The sequence below is a fragment of the Manduca sexta genome, chromosome 27, assembly GCF_014839805.1.
Source record: "Manduca sexta isolate Smith_Timp_Sample1 chromosome 27, JHU_Msex_v1.0, whole genome shotgun sequence".
In the NCBI taxonomy this organism is placed as follows: Eukaryota; Metazoa; Arthropoda; class Insecta; order Lepidoptera; family Sphingidae; genus Manduca; species Manduca sexta.
The window spans coordinates 7,841,633-7,850,880 of NC_051141.1; positions in this window are offsets into that span (position 1 = coordinate 7,841,633).

The window sequence follows — 9,248 nt, forward strand, 5'->3', positions numbered from 1 at the left end:
TTACTTTGGTTCTCTCACGGATAACCTCATTTCTGCGAGAGAGACACCTAGCATAGCTCGCTCCACCGCCCGCTGCGCGACCCTAAATTTATGGACTAGCCCTATCGTCTCAGTGTCCACGTCTCAGCACCATACTTCATCACCGGTAGGACGCAGTGCTCGAAGACTCGTCTTCAAGCATGCAAAACTGCATGATAAGCCTAAATCCACGGTAAAATCACACGGACTATGAAAAAGAAGGGATGAACGCAACTCACCATTATTACTATTGTTTGCATATCCATGACAGACTGTTTTAAACAATAACGAATACTTGATAAAACTTTAATCAATTATGACTTCGTCATTAACGCACAGTCATAAGTTATCAATTGAATTGGAAACGTAATTATGCTCATAATCAATATATTCAACTGTGTTTTCTAATTTGTTGTAAGACACTATTAGTTGGTAGTATAATTTAATTCTAAACTCACCAGATGCATGGCAGGGATACGGTGAGTCTGCAGTAGAACTTAGGATAAAAATAAATGATAGTTGTATTGTTGTGATAGTATATGACTTACATGATCAATGCTCGTCGCCGTCGTTACAAATAAGCAATAATAACCAGATCAGAAGTTAAACAGCAAGTTAATATAGAACTAAGTGTTTCTATCCAGGTTTTCAAGGCGGCAGATTTTAGACAAAAATATTATTTTATGTAAATGTGTGGCCAAGCTCTGTGATATGAGGGCATGGTATCTCCTGCCTGTTCTAAGAGACAACTAAAAGGGGGATATCGGGAGTCGTGGCCGTACAGTGACGAATACGCGGCTTACGTAGTGAACAAGAAAGTGTTGAAATAAAAATATGAATTTCGTGTTTGTGTTACTTTGTGAAATAATAGATCATTCAATATATATGTACATAATTTATTAAATGACATCAATAATAATTATTCATCCAACATTTTTCACAATTACCATATGTAATTACTAAAGATAAGCGAAGTTTATTTATTTATTGATTTCAGGTTTTCCAGCAGATTATACATTCAATTTACACAGGAGTAGCATAACAAAGGTCATTAAAGGTCATATTCTGATGCACAACCAACTTAAAAGAGATTAAAATAATGCGCACATTGTTAAATTATACTATTACAAATTATAAGAACATATAAACTAAAAAATAACCAAAATTATGTTAACATTAAAATTTTATTTAAATTACATAAAAGCGAAGTTGAATCAAATAAGAAAAGACTCAAAGATGAAGAAAAGATTATAGAAAAATATAAAAGATATATGTTACATTGCTTTGCTCAACTATTATACAAAGATGTACATATTTCCCCAGTTCGAGTCGTATTCAACTCGCAGAAAGTTAAAATCCGGACCCAGCATAAAATATTAAAAGTTCTCATTAAAACACATTGTTTCCCAGATTTATTTAAACAGCACAGTGACAAGTCACCGTGTGGCTCAGTAAACAATAGTGAAAGTTCAAACGAGGTGGTACTCGGCGTGTTTAAAATGTTCTTACAAGAAAGCAACAATTAGACAACGCTCACGACCACGTCACAACTCACAAGCTGCCTCTAATTTTAAAACCTTGTTCTAACTTTTTTAATGTGACGACCTTTACATAATAGACAGTAAGTTTTTTGAGGATTCGGACGCCTTAACTCTATGTAGTATTTCAAGTCAATGATATTTAAGAAATACTTTAAAGGTTCGGTGCGTTCAATTAATCTATTTTTGGTTCACCTAAAATTCTACATTTTTCTTTAGTTTTTGATCATGAAAAAAAGTAAATACGCAATAACTACAATTAGTCATAAGGTTATAGGTGGTTGATTAATCAAGGAAAATTAATAGGGAACATCAATGATGACTCCACATATATTCTCTATAAGGAGCACATTACCACAGCATTTATTCGATTTCCCTTTTTCTTCTGCCAAACCCAACATTCGTTTCCGTACATAAACGTTAACACTAGCAGGATTTTTTTATGGAATTACTATGTTACGTAATCGTGAAGGATACTCAATATGGAAATTTAAAATGAGAATGCTGTTGATGCATGATGATCCACTCATGTCAGAACAGTTATGACTGCGAAAATGGCGTGGGATGTTTTGCAAAGAGCGTTTGAAGATAAAGGCTTAGGCCGAAAATAAGGGCTAGAGCAAAGATGATATAAATATACTCTTATCAGATTTTGTAGATTTAGAATCCTATATGACAGCCATCACAATGATCGTGCAGGACCTAGCCGATATCGGTAAGAAAATTGAAGATAGCTCGCTTGCTGCAATCATTCTAAATAGTCTTACATCACGATATGAGCCATTGATAATGGCTCTAGAGTCCAGTAATGTAGAAGCACTAGCGAAATTGTGAAAACTAAATTTTTGAGCGAAAGAAGTAGTGAGACTCAACATGACGTAACAACTCTGCGCTCATTGCATAATTGAGTTATAATTGGGTGCAATATTAGCATATTCCAAATGCAAAAAATTAGGGCATAAGTCTCCCTACTACCCCTTTAAGAAGGATAAGCCAAGTTGTGTCTATAATGACGGGAAATCAAAATGAAACCGGTCTTTTCTGAATAATGTGGAAGAACATACAACGAATTTGGAACAATTTTTCACTGAAAAGTTACCTGCACCAGATAATAAAGAATTCAACTGATGACTCCCCGGGCAGATTGGTTTACCGTCTATCGTCCTATAGATAGAGGTACAATTATTGTGGAAATTGGAGGGAAGTTGGCAGCTATAGGCGAAGGCGTACATATCTATTGATACGAAAACTGGAGCCAGCAGAATAGCTGACGTCGTGCACTTTTTTCGCCTCAATTGTAATTTGCTGTCAGTAAATCAGGTTTTAAGGAAAACTGTTTTAGTAATTTTTCTAAAATTTCTGATGTCTCTTATTCAAATAATGCAGTTTTTCATGGTAATTATTGTGGTTGGTTCATTTAGATTGTTCTTTTCGTTTACCACAAAATATTATAGCATACAATGTAAACGCAAAGCATTAAAAGTTTCAGTTGTGGCGTAATGAAATGAATGGACTAAATCATCTGAATTGTCATCAATATCATTAACAGCATCCACAAAATCACTGACAACTAAGATGATTTAGTTCGTTCATCTTCTTTGCCATCAATTAATAAGTACTAATGATAAACTTAATGGCAGTTCTGATTCAAAATATCTTCAACGAGAACGCAAACCTGGAAATTATTTTTCCTACAGTGATCTTGCTGATGATGTTTTAAGTGGCGATCCAAAAACTTATCATGATGTAATATCTAAAGACGACAAAGATAACTGGATCTCTTCAGTGAAGGAAAAAGGAGACTTGAATTTTGCTAAATAAGCTAAGTAACAAATCCTGCATCCATGTAAATCGGTTTATAAACTAAAATGAGATGCTGATGGGAACGTAGTAAAGTATAATTGCTAGATTAGTCGCCAAAGGATTCACACAATTAGAAGGTGTCGATGACTACAAAACCATTTCTCCGGTTGTACGCAACTCTTCACTGCGAATTCTTGTAGCCTTGGTAGTGCCGGAAGGCTACAAATTTGGCATAGGGATGTTGACACAACCTTTTTAAATGATGACTTGAAAGAAAAATGAAGGAGTCTATACTCCTTCATAGCGGTGAAAAGATTAAGGTCTGTTTATTAAGAAAATCTTTTTTTGGTTTGAAACAGACAAGAACCTGGAATGTATTCCAGGAGGAATACATTCCAGGCTCAAGTTAAGTTAAGGAAGAAAGTGTGTTCAAACTGTGTACAGTTTTAAAAAACTTTGGTACTGGCCGTTTATAAAGACGACATTGTTGTTATTTGTAGAGACGATGTGACATTTGATAAGTTCAAATTATATCCTTAAAGAGCAAATCGGTCCTTCGCCTTCCTCCTCATAATCTTGATATAAATCCCATCGAGAAGGTATGCGCAACAATAGAATAATATTTGCAAAAAGTCATCTAGAACAGAAACACGCCCTGAAATTAGTAGGGCAAAAAGTCATGGGGAAAATCGAATAGGGAGCTTCGTGCCAGCAAGTCAAAAAATACAAAATGAATACTTTGGAAATAATTTTGTATTTATTAATAATAATAGTTAAATCAACCGATATCAGTCAATACAGACAATTTTATTTTTCAAGTCTGACAATAAATAAGAAACTGAGGGGTAATCCGACTCGACCGCAGAAAGCGTTAGTTCCATAGAGAATCGTCTTTGATTTATAAATGGGAGAGAATGGCTAGGGCATTAAGTTCCCAGTAGAACAGTCTGCACCCTTGTAGGTATATCTTGTGTAAAAAATGCAAGAAATAAATTGAATAAAAATCAACAAAGGATTACGTATTTCTAGGATTCTGAAGGGCGAGTATGATCTTCACCCAGAGTAAGCAATCTTATAGAGTAAATAAAAATGACATAGCGTATTGCCTCGGCCAGTTTGCAACATATCATATTTAAACTCAGTTGCACTACTTAAAAAAACGAAGTCGTTTTAACAAGACCAGCGGCGGCAAGGTCATCATCGACGTCCTACAAAAATCAGGAAAGCACATTGTCCGTCACCGTCAACATTGCTAATGTTCCAGAATAATATCGCCACACCAATTGAAATTCAATTGAAGCCTGGCGAGCCCGTTACTATTGATTGACTTGGCAATGGAAATAATAACAATAAATTAATATTATATTTCTTTTGCTTGATAATTGCAGAAAATAATATTATTAGGTGAATGATAAACATTATCCTAATTATATATAGGTGAATATACGTTAATCTACGTATGTCCTTAGGTAATGTGTAGAGATATATCCAAGATCCTGCAGAGCGAGTATGATTTTCGTCCAGACGCGGCCATTTAAGTTTTACACTTTAAACTTTAAGAAGACCAATCTATGCCTTCGGACTCCAAAATACCAAAATAATGATAACGGAAAAAGGTCTCCCAAATGAACTTAAATCTATCACTATGGGAACCAGAGAATTCTTTATTATAAAACTAAATAACCTCTGAAAACCGCTAAATAGCGGAAAAAAAAGAAACTGAATAATTCTGTCGACTGACGAAAGTTAAACAAAAAGCAGTGTATGTCCAAAGGCAATCTAACATAAAAGATGAACATATAGTCATAATCCAATGCTTAAAATATTTCATAATAAATGTTGAGGAATGCGATCACGATCTCGCAAGATCTTGAATTCCACAAGTCGTTTGCGGTCAAAGGTCACACGCTACCGACTTCACTCAACTCAATAAAATAGTTGTGACGGATTATTGAATGTCAGTTAAAATTACAATAAAATAATATCTTTGAAGCTAAAAGAAAAAGTCATAAATGTACACTTTCAACGAGTTAAAATCTGGGAGTATCCAGCACTATTTATCAAAAATAAAAAAAACAACCAAATGTTAATCAGTGTTTAAGGCTAGTTAGTACGCATTTCCGGGAGCAATGCACCCACAACACTTTGCTTAAACGGCTTAAAATCATATTATTATGGCATTCAGTAGGACATATGAAATTGGCACGTTGTCGTGCTATATATGGCGTGCAGTTAGTTAAAAATTCCAAATTCAAATTTATAAATGCATTCAACTTATACATTTCAGTTTCGAAAACAGAACATAATTAGTTTTTTCTTTGGTGTCTTTCATATCGCACAATGGAAAACATCAAATGTCGCTATATTTATAAGTATGAGTTGCACCGTGGCACCAATACTGCAAATCCAGCTCGAAGGATTATCGATTTGTATGGCGCTGGTGTCGCAAAAGGAAACACAGTACGTTTTTGATTCCAATGTTTTTGCTCTGGAAATTTCCACAGTCAGAACAAGCCCCTTGGACCACTAGAGACCAAGGTGGCTAGTGAGGAATTAAGTGCTATTGTGAAAGCAGATCCATCGCAAACCACATCAGAGTTAATTGCAGGCTTCGGTGTGAGTGATAAAACTGTTTTAATCCACTTAAAACAAATCGAGAAAGTAAAAAATCTTGAAAAGTGGGTACCTCATGAATTGACTAAATCAAACCAGAAAACACGCGTCGAACTACGTCAAATTGCTCAATCGACACAATAATAAAGGAATTTTAAATCGGACATTGCCCTTTACTTTGAATAGAAATGTAATATTATTTTTGAAACCTTGGTCATTGTGATAAAGTTATTTTAAAACTTGTCATTGTTCTAGTTTATTTATTTTGATTGTAATCAAATATTATAAAGATAATATTAAAGAAAAATACATTAAAATTGAGACACATGAGTTGAAAGCGCGAGTGCTTTAAAACCAAAGAGATGGCTGCATTTTATACAGAGTTTAAGGGTGTGAAGGTGAATAAGACGTTGATAGATTTAGGGTATGATTCAATTTTGTTGTAGAACCTCTTGTTCTAATATAATTTAAAAATTAAAAACATAGATGTCTTATGTCAACTCGTGTAAAACAAGTGGTCAATGATAATAAAACATTCTCTGAATTTATCCGTATTTTTCATTTCACGTATAGTATTTCATTATTTTTACTACAAATCGTTATCAGCACGAGCTTATCTTATTTAGAAGAAGATAATGGCAGGACCTGTAGGAATATTGAATGGAATTACTATGTTAAGAAATCGTGAAGGATATGCAATTTGGAAATTTAAAATGAGAATGTTGTTGATGCATGAAGAGTTGTGGAGTACTGTAAGTGGCTATGCTGACGATGATAAAACGCCTCCCGAGGTACGTTTCCGTAATGACCAAAAGGCTCTTTCAAAAATATGCCTAACGGTTGACGGTGGTGCTATCACGCATGTCAGAACAGCTACAACGGCGAAAATGGCGTGCGATGCTTTGCAAACAGCGTTTGAAGATAAAAGCTTAGGCCGAAAGTTAGCACTAGAGCGGAAGTTATATAGGTATACTTTATCAGATTTTACAGATTTAGAATCCTATATAATAGCTATAACTACGACCGCGCAGGACCTAGCCGATATTGGTAAAAAAATTGAAGATAGTTCGCTTGCTGCAATCATTCTAGGTGGTCTTACATCACGATATGAGCCCCTGATAATGGCTCTAGAGCATAGTAATATAGAAGTCACTAGCGAAATGGTGAAAACTAAACTATTGAGCGAAATGAGTAGAGAAACTGAACGTGATGTACCAGCACTGCGCTCATTGCATAAGAAGGGTATAATATGCTATAAATGCAGAAAACCAGGGCATAAGTCTCCCAACTGTCCTCTTAAAAAGGATAAACCAAGTTTTGTTTATAATAAAAAGGAAGCAAAATGTGAAACGGGTCTTGTTGTGAATAATGAGGAAGAACGGGTAACGAATTCGAAGCAAGTTATCACTGAAATGTCTTTATCTGCACCAGAAAGTAAAGATAGATAGAAGATAGAAGTAAACAGATGGATTGTGGATTCAGGTGCAACAGTTCATATGACACCCCGTGCAGATTGGTTTATCAACTATCGTCCTATAGATGGAGGTACAATTACTGTGGCAAATGCAGAGAAGTTGGCAGCTATAGGCGTTGGTGATGTATCTATTGATACGAATAATGGAGTCTGCAGAATAGCTGACGTCGTACATGTTCCACGCCTAAACTGCAATTTGCTATCAGTAAAGCAGGTTGTTGAAAAAGGTTTTTTAGTAATTTTTGATAAAAATGGTTGTAATTTTTATAAAACTGATGATGTATCTTATTTAAATAATGCTGCTTTTCATGGTTCTTATAGTGGTGGACTGGTTCATTTAGATTGTTCTGTTCGTTTACCGCAAAATATAGCGTACATTGTTAATTCAGAGCTTTCAAAGTTTCAGCTTTGGCATAAGCGTCTTGAACATCTCTGCCGTATTGGTATGGACCTACTCAGAAAGGGTCTTGCTGTCGGCGTGAAGTACGTAGAAGTTGACAAAGAACCATGTATACCTTGTATTGAAGGTAAGCAAGCTAGGAAGCCCTTCAAGAGGCTGAAGTATAAGAGAGCTACATCAGCACTGGAATTAGTTCATACAGATGTTTGTGGACCGATGTCAACTACTTCATTCAAAGGCAATAAATATTTTATTATTTTTGTAGACGATTATACGCGTTTTATATTTGTTTATTGTATGAATTCTAAGACAGAAGTCATGTCAAAGTTTCTTACATTTCAATCACTTGTTGAGAGACAGACTGGTGTGAAAATTAAAATACTGAGATCGGATAATGGTACTGAGTATGTCAATAAAGAGATGGCGGCCTACTTAGATTCTCAAGGAATCCAACACCAAACAACGGTTCCATATAGCCCTCAACAAAATGGTGTTAGTGAACGTTGTAATCGCAGTATTATAGAAAAGGCTCGCGCTTTGCTGTCACATGGTTCGCTTTGTAAGGCATATTGGCAGGATGCAGTAGAAACTAGTGTTTATTTAAAAAACCGGTCTCCTCATCGCGCAATTGAAGGTAAAACACCATTCGAAATGTGGTATGGGAGCAAACCTGACCTGTCTCATTTAAAGGTTTTTGGATGTAGATGTTTAGTTCATGTACCGTCATGTCATAGAACTAAGTTAGATATGAAAGCAACGGAACACATCTTTGTTGGATATTCAGATGATCCAAGAAGTTATTATTTCCGTAACGTGGAAACGCCACGAAACTTAATTAAGTCAAGGGATGTTACATTTTTCGAAAATAATTTTACAGGACTGAAAGAGATGCCTGAAAATAATTTAAACCTTAGTTTTAATCCCAATGTTATTAATTTGTTATCGCAGATTTCATCATCTGATGCAAATCCATCTTTGTTGCCGGAAGAGCAAAATGACTTTGTGGATGCTGTTGATAATATTGATGACAACTCAGGTGATTTAGATCATTCATCTTCATTGCCATCAAGTGGTACTAATGATGAACCTTATGGCGGGTCTGAGTCAAGATATCCTCAACGAGAACGTAAGCCTCCAGATTATTTTTCACATAGTGCTCTTGTCGATGATATTCTGAATGATGATCCGAAAACGTTTCATGATGCAATATCTAGAGATGACAAAGATAATTGGATCTCTTCAATGAAGGAAGAATATAATTCCTTATTAAAAAAGGAAACTTGGATTTTGGTAAATAAATCAAATCATAAATCCTGTATTCCATGTAAATGGGTTTATAAGCTAAAACGAGATGCTGATGGTAACGTAGTGAAGTACAAGGCTAGATTAGTTGCCAAGGGAT